This window comes from Tasmannia lanceolata, unplaced genomic scaffold (genome assembly GCF_043159265.1).
Source record: "Tasmannia lanceolata isolate RefF3 unplaced genomic scaffold, GAP_Taslan_0.1 ptg000037l, whole genome shotgun sequence".
NCBI classification, from domain to species: domain Eukaryota; kingdom Viridiplantae; phylum Streptophyta; class Magnoliopsida; order Canellales; family Winteraceae; genus Tasmannia; species Tasmannia lanceolata.
Window position 1 is genome coordinate 18,446,954 of NW_027518714.1, and position 13,856 is coordinate 18,460,809.

A 13,856-nucleotide genomic window follows, 5' to 3' on the forward strand; every position below is an offset into this window, starting at 1 on the left:
CTATTATCTTGTGATATTGTCCTGCATCATCTTGTTCTCTAATCAATCAATTTTAATTGTTCTGTTGCTATAATTACTTGATCCTGATAACCATTTAAATTCGATCTAATAAATTAGTAGTTTGTGTGTTGTAGCAGCCCTCGCCTCCTTGTTTTGGCAGCCACACTCCTTTGATAATGGCAGCCACCTCTTTAATTATTGGCAGCCCTCATACCTTTTGTAATGGTAGCCCCTACACATTTGTGATATGTACAGCCCTCATACTTTTTATAATAGCAGCCCCACACCTTTGTGATATGTATAGCCCTCTCATACCTTTCATAATGACAACCCTCACGCCCTTGCTATTGGCAGCCCTTACACCTTAATAATTACACCATTTGTCTATTTTTTTTCTTCTCTAGTTATGTACTCACAGAAATTGATATTTACGCCTTATTGTAAGACCAATGATCTTTTTTTTTAAATATTTTTGTGTGTGTATGTACCATAGTCACAGTGTAGATAGATCTATTTTTTTTTAGAAGTCCAAGGTAGTTTTCATATCTTTTCATTTTTGTTCTGGTAATCAGAGGTGAGTAGTGTGTTCAAATAATTGAACTGTTTATCCCTATCAGCTTTAAATGATTTCTTTGGAAGCCCTATTGATTGTGTGAATATTGATGGTTTCTGTCGAGAAATTCTATAATACTTTGAGTCCACTCGTTCAGAAATTCACACTGTGCGTGTCCCTTAAATGCTTTTCTCTATAGCCTCTATGTCCCTCATGTATGTTGCTTGCATTCCCAGTTAGGGGCTTATTCTATTGCATTTTCATCTTGTTTCCTCCACAATGAAATTCCACCTGGAGAAAAGGTGAAATTAAATTTCTATTGTCTTGCGCATGTTCAGTTTGATCTCATTTCAGCCTAGTTATATTTCCATTGTCATATATATGTTTAGCTTGATTTCATTTCAGTTCAGTTATGTCTTCATTATCATGAGCACGTTCAGCTTGACCCTATTCTAGTTCATTTATGTTTCCACCACGAATGTATGTTCAGTTTAGTCATATTCCATGTCAGCTATATCTCTCTGTTTGTATACATATTCGGTCTATGATTTGTATGTGGTAAAGATCAACTCATCCATCTATAGTTCAGTCCCTGTTTTGTGTAGTATAAGGTTATCTTATTCTTGCACAGTTCATGTGCCTGTACAACCCCATGTCTATATGGTTTTATGCCTGTACAGCTCAGTGTTTGTATAGTTTAAGGCTTATATAGTTATATTGTTTAGTGCTTGTACAGTTCAATGCTTGCATAGTCTAATGCCTATACAATTTAGAGCTTGTATAATAAGATGTTCAAGTAGTTTAGTGCTTGTATAGATAGTGCAACAATCTGTGTTGCTAATTATATCGATTGGTGCTGACTTCATTTCTTTATTTAGTCCAGCCATATTTCAGTTTTCTGTACGAAAGGGGTTATAGATTAGTTTAAATGGATGTCTGTTCTACATGCTTGTTTTATTTACAGTTAACATTCTAGTTTATTGTGTAATTCTATTAACCATAGTTCTTGTTGGATGAAAGCATTAACTCCATTTTAATCTTGTTTAAGACATCCTTAGCATATTTACATCCTTATAATATTATATTCTTTTCCATTTGCTTTTGGGTCCAGATTACTTGTTCAAAGGTTTTTAGTCGCTGTCGAGAACTTGTTATTGGAGAAACTGTAATCATTTTTAAATTCCAGGTTTAGGTAGTCAAAGGGGCTGAAAAGGGGATATAGTTAGGTTGATCGGCATTTAGTTGTTCATTCAAATTAAAGAGAATCTTTAGTTAATCTAATAAATATTCATTGTTTTATTTCATATCCTGTTAAGTTAGTCATTAAAAGAGGAAGAAGGTCAAAAGATAAATTTTCAATTTCCAGTTTTTAGAATATAGTGCTGGAAATCTGAACTTTCATATTTTTGGGGTGCTTAAACCCAGAGTTATCCAGATATACAAACTAGAAAGTTGTAGATTTTTTTCCATAGATAGGAATACATATAAATTTTGCTAAATTTGGATAAGAATTGAGTAAGTTATGCTCATTTCAAGTTTTTTGTGGAAAAGTGGGTTCAAATGGGTGGTTTCTTGTTTTCCGTTCACATATGGCCGGAATTGGCTGGGGATCCGAACATAAAAGTTTTAGGGGATGTTTTTAAAAATAATTTTTATGTTTTGTAAAACTTCCAATTCTAAGTGTATAAAGAGTTACATTCAAATTTCGTTTCTAATGTGAGTGGAAGCCCACTTTTTGACAGCAAAGGAGAAAATGGTAATTTCGGGCTGTTGACGGTGAAAATTGGCCAAAGTGGTAAACTAAAAAGTTGTTCCTCTACTTTTAATAAACAACTTTTATTTCTACCATTTTCAGATTTGGAGTTCTTGAGGAAGAAAATTTTTAATTAGACTTCATGTTTTTTTTTTAGAAGTTTTACCTAGGTCGGTCGATTGGGCTGCAGAAAGTAATGTTTTATTTTTTTTCTTCTTTCTTTGAGAGAAGAAATGTGTTTCCTCCTCTAGTATGCATAGGCATGGTATAATATGTTTAGATATCTTCTGGTTTGCTTGCTATATTTTACTTGCCTCTTCTTTTGAAACTTATCGAGACTTATTAGTAGGCCACCCTTGTTGGTTATTACCTCTCTTATTAGAGATTAGTATTCTTAGACATTTGTTCTCTTATTGCAAGCGCGGTGAAGGCGATAGCCCAAGCCCATCTTTAGGGGACTTGAACAGTCCGAGTAGCGCTCCCCTCTTTTGGTTATAAGACTAACTCAGTCTTTTAGATAAGAACCTTGAAACCAGAACCCCACTAGGAGACACACTATGTCTCGTAAGGCACACCTCCCTTGGAGACAAGCCTTATTTAGAGCCTACCCCTTAGAGTATCTATCCAAGTTTCACAAGTAAAATACCCTTATTAGTAGAAGACCAACTAGGTCTGTCAGTTGCTCATATCCCTGTTTATCATTGCATGGGCAATGAAAGAGTTATCTAGAGCCCACCTTTTAGGGAGACCAGCTATGTCTCAGCAGAAAAGTCAAACATTTTGGAGACAGGCTTTGTCTCATTGGTCATAAGGTTCTCAGAGTTTAGGAGACTTACCTAGTCTCAATGACACTTTTATTTGTCCTCTCTTCTATAGGAGACAGGCCATGTCTCATAAGCATCACCTGTCATTTTTTTCTTTTAAAAGACTAGCCTAGTCTCACTGGCATCGTTCTACCCTTTTATAGAGCTACTGGTTTCGAGTCTGTCCTTAGCTAGAGTTAGCTAGATAATCAGTTTTTAGCATACGAGTTAGCATAGGAGTCAGTCATTCAGTGTCAGGAGTCAGTCCTTCAGTGTCAAGAGTCTGTCCTATCATCATAGGGGTTAGGATTATGTCTAACATCTCATAAAGTCATGTGTTTTTTTATCCACTCCTGCAAGGTATAGGATGTTGTCCAACCCTTGCAGAGGTGTGATTCTGTCCAGTTCCCCCGCAAAGCATAAGATGTTGTCCAACCTTGCGGGATATCAGGAGTCCGTCCTACCCTTATGATGATAGGATTCTGTCCTCTTGAGTCAAAAACAGCAAAAACACTTGAAAAATATCTGAAAAGCCAAAAATCTCAAAAGTCTTAAGTCATTAGGAGTAGTTAGGAAGGTCTGTTCCGAACTACGTTGGCTTGATCCCTTTCCACGGGGTATGTAGTGCAGCTTGGGATCCACATCCCAAGTCCAGCCAAACCTTTAAAAAGGAGCATTTCAAAGTTTCAAAAAATACAAAAACTTCTTCAAAACCTTTTCAAAAAAAAAGATCTTCCTCTAGAGTTAGGAGTCTGTCCTAGCTATTTGGGATGTTTTAGAGTTAGGAGTCTGTCTTGTTTGTGTTGATTTGGTGTGTCTTGTCGTGTGAGTGTCCCTAGAGTTAGGAGGCCTCGAGTTGATCGGTTAGACATTTAGTCGAACTGATGGCTAGACTAGGAAGCATATAGTCAGCCCATGGTTTTCATTAGGTTGCACAGTCTAGCTACATATAGGATGTAGGGCCCATCTGCATTAGCTTAAGACTAATCAACTTGCATTAGTTAGGGCATATAGATAGTCCTAAAAATTACAATTCATTTGAACTTAAGCAATAGTGCAAAAAACTTTAAAAATCAGTCGAGTCTAGTGGATCGAGTCTAGGATAGCGGTTCTAGATGGTTAGGCATCGTAGTTTAGAATAGGTCATCGAACTACGTTGATTCTGATTCTTCCCGAGGCCGGGATACGTAGAGCAGCCAGGGTGGATGGCCATTCTGGTCCGAGTCAAGTATTGCATTAGAGTTTTAGGATTCATCTTGTCGAGTCGTGTATAGAGTTGAATTGTGTTGTGTGTTTTGTTGTGTTTTCTTACTTTCAGTTACAGATCCTATACTTTTAGCTGTAGCATGCATGTGTTTGCACACCAGAACTTAGACACCAATCAGGTATGACATTCGTAACCTAGTTATTCTTAGGTGACACTCATTTCACTTCTTTTATGTGTGCTTATTAATCATCTCTGAGACATGCATGATTAGATAGACGTCTTCTCGGAGATATGTGTTCCCATTTCATATGACTTTCGTCAAAAACTCTTCAAAATCAATAAATAAATGGCATAAGAGACCAGGTGTTTGCACTTGGCGGATGAGGTGCTCTTCGGACCTTCCAAATTCGTAACCAGGCATGAACCTTCTTTTATATCTCTGGTTATCCATTGCAACAGAGCATTGTATGAGATCCAAGGCCCACTTCCTTGGATGACGACTCTTCTTTGTTTAAGGTACGTCTCGAATCTGGGCTAGTCCCCGAATCGAGAGGTATCTCACCTTATATCGCCACTCATGATGTGAGTGGTACATTCTTTCGAGAGTTCCTTGGTAGAGCTCTCCATTCACGTGGATGATCCTGAGAGAGACCTTCTCATGAGGGCTCGTCCCCCGTCTCTCTCGGATCGGGGTCCACAGGTATTGAATTTGCTTGATCCAAGGAAGGTATCTTTCTTTCTCAACGAAAGTATACTCTGGATATTTTGGAAGAAACCGGTTTACTAGGAGCAAAACCCGTTTCATTTCCTATGGAGCAGAACTTAATACTCAATGCAGATGATGGAACTCTTCCTAGTGATCCTGGCCCTTATCGGCGACTTGTTGGACGTCTTATCTATTTAACCATTACGAGACCAGAGATTACTTTTTCTGTTAATATGCTCAGTCAGTTCATGCAGGCACCGCGACAACCCCACATGGATGCTGCCATGCGTATCCTTCGATACCTCAAATCCAGCTCGGGAAAGGGAATTTTGATGCCATCATCAAACACTTTTCAATTATATGGTTACTCGGACTCTGACTGGGCCAGATGCCCCACTACTCGTCGATCCATTGCCGGATACTGTACTTTTCTCGTCAACAGCCCTATTTCTTGGCGAACAAAGAAACAATCGATTGCTTCTCGCTCATCTGCCGAGGCCAAATATTGTGCGATGGCAATCACAACTTGTGAGCTCGTTTGGCTTAAGTATCTTCTTCATGACTTAGGAATTATTCACTCGCAACCTATGAAATTATACTGTGACAATCAGGCCTCGTTAGACATTGCACTACAAGAAACAAGCTCTTTAGTGGCGAAAAAAGCCGTCACTAAATATCTTGAAGTCGTCACTAAAAGGTTTTAGTGGCGACAAACTCGTCGCCACTGAGTCGCCACTATAGGTGTGTCACTAAATATAATAATGACAACTTTAAAATATCGCTACTAGATAGATATCTTTTAGTGATGACTTCAAGATATGCTTAACCTAACCCCAGGTTACTCATCAAAAAAAAAAAAAAAAAAGAGGAAATGTGTGTCATACCCGACACAAAATCAACAAACTTAAAGAGATTTACATATGAAAATCATCTATCCTCAACACCATTTCCAGTAGACAAAGAATCTACTTGAATATAACAAAATAAATCCAAGAAGTGGAGAAAAAGTTAAAAGAAAATAAAATTCAACAGACTTATGCCGAAGACGAAAAAATTACAGTTGTCTGTACGCTTTAAATCACGTCATCAGTTCCCTCGATCAAGAATAATAGTTAACTTTTTAATCATACAATCAAGCCAAGCTTAATAATGAAGGAAATTTATATGAAATGTTCATTAGTGATCTTTTTTTGAATGGCATGTTTCCTGTTCATTAGAGATTTTTACCAACAAATCTCTCATATGATCTTGGATTCATTCATGAAAAGTACAGGCGTGAAATTACATAATCAGAGACCCTAATTCTCCAATCAAAGAGAGAAAATTGCACATAGACAATACTTCAAATCTTGATCCAGGCAAACTAGACAATACTTTTTATTAATAAATCCATTCACGAAGAAGAAATGCACACATCCATAGAGGAAGCTGAACTACATAAACCAAGAAAAAGCATAAGCAAAAAACCTAAGAAGGGAAATACCTGGAAAATGGTGGGATGAGAATGGAGATCGATAAACCGAGAGATGGAGGTGGAGAGAACACCAAAATTGTGAATCCTCGGTCCTTTGTGAGAAACCCTAAGAAGATAAAACTCTAAAACTGAAAGAAGAAAAATCCCTAAAAAACAGAATCGTGCTCACTATGCTATCTTGAGAAGTGAGAACGTCAAAAATAGAATTTTTTTTTTTTGTTTTGATAATTTAGCTGGGGTTAGGCAAGACCCCTACCAGATTTGATTAAAAAAAAAGAAACAAAATACAAAAGGGGGCCTGGAACAAAACCAGGCAGGAAAAAGGGCACCCACCCAAATACAATCGAAACCCAGAAAAGAGAAAAATTACAATCGAGGATGTTAGAATTCCGAGGAGTCTAGAGCCATACAGTCCAGGAGAAGTGGAGAGATGGTAGGAAGGTCGAGATCTTCACCTTTATACGAGAAATCAAGTTTAGAAAGGACATCAGCCACTGCATTTCCTTCTCTCCAGATATGGGAAGCTTTCCAAGAGTGGAAATTCTGCAGCGATCTTCTTATATGTGCCAGGACAGGGATAGCCTCCACGGGCATTGAGCATTGTTATTAATAATGTTTACCGCCAATGATGAATCCGATTCAATCCAAACTTTTGAAAACTTATGTTTTGCTGCTAGTTGGATTCCCATTAGAATAGCTTGCAGCTCAAGGAGGTTGATTGGATCCTTTTCAGCACAGACAGTAGCCGAGAACCATTTTAGACAGTGGCCCTTGTGGTTTCTAATGACGCCTCCCAAACCCCTCTTCCATTCAAAAGAGAAGCATCAGTGTTAATCTTAACCTAGGGATCAGAGGGCTTTTCCCAAATGCAAAACTTGGCTATTTTTTGCTTCGGGTAGCAGGGGAGATTTAAAATTTTTGAGCAACAGATACTGTTTTGATTTACCAAATCATTTCTTTGCAACTCTATGAGCTTGGTCCTAACAATAGCCAGAATGTGGGCTAATGTTTGTTGTTGTGTTGGAGAGCCTTGCCATGGGCTCTTTCATTTCTTTCCAACCAAATAGAATAAATGGAAGCCTGGAAGAGAAGACGAATAGCAGTACTGAGCTGACCTTTACCCTTGAAGCTGTTTCTGATCCATTCTTCTTCAGAGTGCAGATTCAAGATTCTCCTTTTAATTTTCAGGTTCTTTAGAATAATCCCCCAGATCCATTTTGAGTACCCACATTCGAAAAAGATGTGATCTATGCTTTCCGAGCTTGAAAACAATTTAGGACTAAAATGGACAAACAAAATGGGTGAAGGACATTTGCACCCACTTCAGAAAAATTGGAATATTGAGGGGGGCAAAGGGTAGATTTGGGATTGAGATTTTTTTGCGCGCAAGAGACGTGAGAAATCAATTTTAACACATGAGAAATCCCTTTTTGGTTCCTTTTTCCTTCTGTGATTCTCAACAAGTTTTTACAGTCAAGTATTTTCAAAAGGTACTCTACGGCTTACAATAAAGGATGATCCAAACTGTCCATATGAAAGGCCACAATGTAAATAGGTTGTGCCCAAAAAATCATCTGTAAAGGATGATCCCAACCCTCCTATCTATAGTGGAACTGCAAATTATAGAACCTCTATAGATCGTAGGGTTGGGATCATCCTATAGGAATGATTTTTTGGGCAAAACCAATATAAGCTATGGTCACTAAGGACGGTTTGGATCATCTTATAGTGTTGTCCGTAATGTAGTTTTTTTTAAAAAAAATACGGACTATAAGGGCTTACATAGGGGTGCAACTCGGATTGATTTTTTGGAATTCGGGTTGAACTTTTATCTTAAAGTCGGGTCGGGTTCGGGTGATTCCTATTCATTTTTAGCAAAAGCGCAACCCGACCTGACCCGACCCGACCAAGTTGTACTCCCAGACTTACACATATAAAAACTCGTGTTTTGGAGCCCTAATGGATTGAGTTATATAGTGCTTATTTACCCGTGTGCAAAATTGAACGCCATTTAATACCAAAGCCAGATTCGCTCAAGTAATTACCTAATTAGCGACTTTTCATTTATAAAGGGCAGGTAAATGTTAACTTCCAGGTGCATTTTCTAAACACAGCAAAATACATACGACGAACTTTTTTGGGGAACAAGGCTGCTGCGCAGGAATAAACCCTACCAGCGTTTCAAATTTATGTAAACCGGTGTATGTATGTGTTAGGTCTAAAATTGGTAACAGGTTATGGTAGGGCCGGAAGGGCTGATCTGGCAGGCCACAGCTGAAAGGCTAATGGAGTCCTGCGCTGCACAAGGGCCCAGAGAAGAAAACAAAGGGTCAGAGGACCAACCCGGAGTGGTGCTCCGGACGGGCGCTTCGACACTCAAGTCAGTATGAGCAAGAGTGCAGAGCAATGTCAGAGCAAAAGCTTAGGGTTTTGATTTTCAGATCCCTCACCTTAGCACAAGTGAAGGCTATTTATAGTGATTCTGAGCCACCTGTCCAGGACAGGTGATAGTTCTGAGCCACCTGTCCAAGACAGGTGGAGGCCTCTGTATGGACCAGGTCTCATACCTAGGAGAGGCAGGTGGAAGTCCCTGATTGGCCCAGGTGTCACACCTAGCAGGGACAGGTGTTGGCTTTGTAGCGGTCCCTGTGAGGGCCACGCGTCAACAGCCAATTGGTTGCTGAGTTCGGACCCATCAGTGCTGAGTTCGGACCCCATCAGTTGCCCCCTGGTTCCCCGAGTCGTGACAGCGGCTAGGGGAAGCAAAAAGAGGGTTAAAATAGCATCTGGCCGGCCTTAAGGCCTCTGGGCAGCTGAGGCCGGCCTCAAGCAGGGGCCAGGAAAAACCGCGGTGGCCGGGGGCCTCTGGGCGGCCTGGTCCGGCCTTGAAACTTGGCCTGAAGGAGCACGGCCGGGTAGGAGCCCCTGTGCAATCCAGTCTGGCCGGCCAAACCTCCTGGGCGTCGTGGCCGGGCAGATTTTCTGGACGGGGCGGCTAGGCCGGACAGGTCCTCTGTCGCCTAGTGAGTGCGCCGCATCCTGTCCGGCTCCGGCTAAGGCGTTGGACGGCCAGGCCGGACAGATCTTTTGTCTTCTAGCAAACGCGTCATATCCTGTCCGGCTAAGCCTTCTGAGCGGCTAGGCCGGGCAGGTCTTTTGTCGCGTAGCGATTGCGCCATATCCTGTCCGGCTTCGGCTAAGGCGTTGGACGGCCAGGCCGGACAGATCTTTTGTCTTCTAGCAAACGCGTCATATCCTGTCCGGCTAAGCCTTCTGGGCGGCTAGGCCGGGCAGGTCTTTTGTCGCGTAGCGATTACGCCATATCCTGTCCGGCTTCGGCTAAGGCGTTGGACGGCCAGGCCGGACAGATCTTTTGTCTTCTAGCAAACGCGTCATATCCTGTCCGGCTAAGCCTTCTGGGCGGCTAGGCCGGGCAGGTCTTTTGTCGCGTAGCGATTACGCCATATCCTGTCCGGCTTCGGCTAAGGCGTTGGACGGCCAGGCCGGACAGATCTTTTGTCTTCTAGCAAACGCGTCATATCCTGTCCAACTAAGCCTTCTGGGCGGCTAGGCCGGGCAGGTCTTTTGTCGCGTAGCGATTACGCCATATCCTGTCCGGCTTCGGCTAAGGCGTTGGACGGCCAGGCCGGACAGATCTTTTGTCTTCTAGCAAACGCGTCATATCCTGTCCGGCTAAGCCTTCTGGGCGGCTAGGCCGGGCAGGTCTTTTGTCGCGTAGCGATTGCGCCATATCCTGACCGGCTTCGGCAAAGGCGTTGGACGGCCAGGCCGGACAGATCTCTTGTCTTCTGGCGAACGCGTCATATCCTGTCCGGCTAAGCCTTCTGGGCGGCTAGGCCGGGCAGGTCTTTTGTCGCGTAGCGATTGCGCCATATCCTGACCGGCTTCGGCAAAGGCGTTGGACGGCCAGGGCGGACAGATTTCTTGTCTTCTGACGTCATCACTTTGCACTTTGGAACTTGTACCTCGCATTTAATGCGGACGGTGCATTTAATGCGAGCGGCGCATTTAATGCGGTAGGTGACGTGGCGCACTCCGGCTGGTGGGAAAAGGGCGGGATTTTTCCCGCTCTTCCAAGCCTATATATACCGGAGTTTTTACTCCTCATTTTTCACTTTTTACAATCTTCTCTCCTTCTCTGCTGCTCGGCTACTCAAATTTCTGCCCGCCTCGGATCAGTGAGCCCGGAGATCTTCGATCAACACCTTAGTTCGGTAATTTCTCTTAGCTTTTCTTTTCCTTTTAATGTCTAGCACTAGTTCCGAGTCGGACTCTAGCTCAAAGGAGTCCGGTTCGACTAGTAGTACGGGGTCCGGGGCGTCGGAGAGGACGAGGAGATAATAATCGTAGTAGACAAGGAGAGCGGAGAGGAAGAGATTGTGGACTTAGACACAATCCCGGTCCGTGGGGACGGACCGCACCGGGTAGAAACCAGCGACAACGAAGAACACGTTGAAGTTCCTCGCTTGCCGCGCGCACCCGTCGAGGTGATAGCGGAGGCAAGGATGGAGGCCAACCCACAGTACAACATCGGGGCCCTGTACGAGGCGAATCATCTGGGGCCGGGCAAACTTCAGACCGTCAGGGACAAATACTGCATCCCTGATCGGTACCTTTTGAGGGCGGCCGTTGAAGGGGACCGGGCCAGCAACGATAGTGCAGATCTCTGCCTATACGAAGAAGCCTTACGGGCTGGGCTCAGGCTTCCCTCGCATCCATTTTTTGTCGACGTGCTGAATTATTACGGGCTGGCGGTTACACAGGTCGTGCCGAACTCTTGGAGGACGCTGATCGGCTTCCTGTAGCTTTTGGGAGTTCGGCTCCGTAGGAACCCCACCCTGCCCGTCTTCAGGATGTGTGCGCACCTGAAGAGGCACAAGGACGGCGGTTGGATCTACATCAGCCAACGGCCCGAAGTAAAAATGATCACTGGCATACCTACTTCCATTCACACATGGAAGAACAGGTTTTTCTACGCTAGGGACACCGAGCAGGGCTCCCACTGGCCGTTCTCATTGGAGTGGAGAACGCCAGACACCAAGAACCTTAGTCGGAAGCCAGCCCTTAAGGGCTATGACTACATGACCTTCGCTTTGATCAAAGAAGAGCTGAAGCGCGGTCAAATAAACTGCTCGGAGTTCTCCGAGGAGGCCGTCCTGGTAGAGCTCGGTATCAGCCGTGCGACGCCGGCACGTACGTAGACTTTTTTAGGCCAACTCTTATTTTTTGAACTGTTCCTTTCTTTTCTCTTTTTTTTTATAGTTCTAACTCTGTTCTGTTTTCACGTTCAGAAATGGTGAAGCAGATGTCCATGATGGACAGAATCAGGCAGAGCTCCCAGGCGTCCCCAACGCATGAGCAGCCCTAACCCAAGGGCAAGAAAAGAAAGGTGCCGGAGTCAACTCCGGCAATGGTCGCACTGGCTGCGCCTCTCAAAAGCAGCCGGGCGACACATAAGCTTGCAGTTAAGCCGAGCCGGCCAAATCTCGTCGGGCAGAGCTCCGGGTCTGCACGGGTGACAGAGCCCCAACAAAGCGGGCCAGTCCTGGGCATCCCTGCCGCCACAGCGGCGAGAGGCGACAACGTCTTCCGCCCAAACTGGGCAGTGCAGAAAACGGACACCGGTCTAGGGGATAGCCGGGTGGCCACATAATTGATGTACCAGGGCGTCCTCCCACGCGACCGACGGGAAGTCGAGAAAGAGGCGCCGGAGACCTGTGCAGAGGCGATCGCCTCCGCCCTCTATCAGCTCCAAGTGTACTCTAGGGATATGGCGAAGAAGAGTTATCTCTTCTCTGAGACGCTCACACAGATACAGTCCGAGAAGGGCGAGCTCCAAAAGGATAAGGACGGGCTTAGCGAAGCCGTCCAAGTCAAAGAGGCCGAATGCAACAGCCTGAAGGACGAGGTGCAGAGGGTCAAGAACCAGGCCGTGCAGGATCTCCTAACTGCGAGGGAGAGAGCCGATCAGAGAGAAAAGGCGGCTATCGAGGCGGCCGTGAAAGCGGCAGTGCGGGAGGCCGTGCAGAAGACCGAAGAGAGGAAGGACACACAGTTCTTCAACCTGGGTCTCCAAGCCTATAAGGCGGGGTTCCTTCTCTGCTCCGAGCAGGTTAAGAAGGCTCACCCTGACATCTCTCTGGACGGACTGGCCGTCCCGTATGCACCTTCAGAGGAGGAAGAGGACGAGGAGGAAGAAGGCGAGCTGGACTCCTCCCAACCCATCGAGGTAGAACCAGAAGTCGTTCTGGCTTCAGAGGTCGCCCCTCCAATTGCCGAGGCCGGCCAGGTTGCAGCCCTTACTGCAGAGGCAGTCACCGACGAGGTGGCCGACGGGGAGGCCTGAGTGGCCGGGCAGATCTCCTATCCTTAATTTTTGTTTGTAAATTTTTGTAATGGCCCACGAGGCTCATTCTTTGTAAGCCAGCTCGGCGAAAAGAGCACTTTTGTGATATGAATAAAATTCAATTTTGTCTAACTGTCTGTACGGCTGCCTTGTTTTTTGTATTTATGACGTCTGTGCTTCTTCCTTATCTTTCTGCCGAGCCGGAGTGGTTGACCGGATGTCATTGGCCGGAGTGAACCACTTCTGTCTCCAAGTTTGCAAACACTTAGAGTATTTGAGGTGGTTTTTCACTTGGGCGGGTCCGTGGTTGGAACTGATCTCCACACCAAATTGGACGCGCCGGAGTGCACTACTGCCGTCTGCAAACAATTAGTCTTTTTGGCGTCTAGCGATTGCGCCATATCCTGTCCAGCTTAGGCTGTGGGCGGCCAGGCCGGGCAGGTCTTTGAGGTGGTTTCCACTAGGGCGGGTCCATGTGGTCGGAACTGATCTTCACACCAAATTGGACGCGCCGGAGTGCACCACTGCCGTTCTCTAAGTCTGCAAACACTTAGAATGAGAGCTAAGTCCGCAAACACTTAGAGTCTTTTTGGTGTCTAGCGATTGCGCCATATCCTGTTCGGCTAAGGCTCTGGACGGTCAGGCCGGGCAGGTCTTTGAGGTGGTTCACCACTAGGGCGGGTCCGTGTGGTCGGAACTGATCTTCACACCAAATTGGACGCGCCGGAGTGCACCACTGCCGTTCTCTAAGTCTGCAAACACTTAGAATGAGAGCTAAGTCTGCAAACACTTAGAGTCTTTTTGGCGTCTAGCGATTGCGCCATATCCTGTCCGGCTAAGGCTGTGGGCGGCCAGGCCGGGCAGGTCTTTGAGGTGGTTTCCACTAGGGCGGGTCCATGTGGTCGGAACTGATCTTCATACCAAATTGGACGCCCCGGAGTGCACCACTGCCGTTCTCTAACTCTGCAAACACTTAGAATGAGAGCTAAGTCT

General features: G+C 44.7%; 1 long non-coding RNA gene across 1 annotated transcript in view; it reads right to left on the reverse strand.

The window, feature by feature from the left end:
* LOC143862157 (uncharacterized) overlaps nucleotides 1-7,669 on the reverse strand; it is a 28,494-nt gene extending 20,825 nt beyond the window's left edge. Inside the window, exon 1 of the long non-coding RNA XR_013240201.1 lies at nucleotides 6,506-7,669. This is a non-coding gene — a long non-coding RNA (uncharacterized LOC143862157). The remainder of the gene's footprint in view (nucleotides 1-6,505) is intronic.
* Between the last annotated feature and the right edge of the window lie 6,187 nt (nucleotides 7,670-13,856).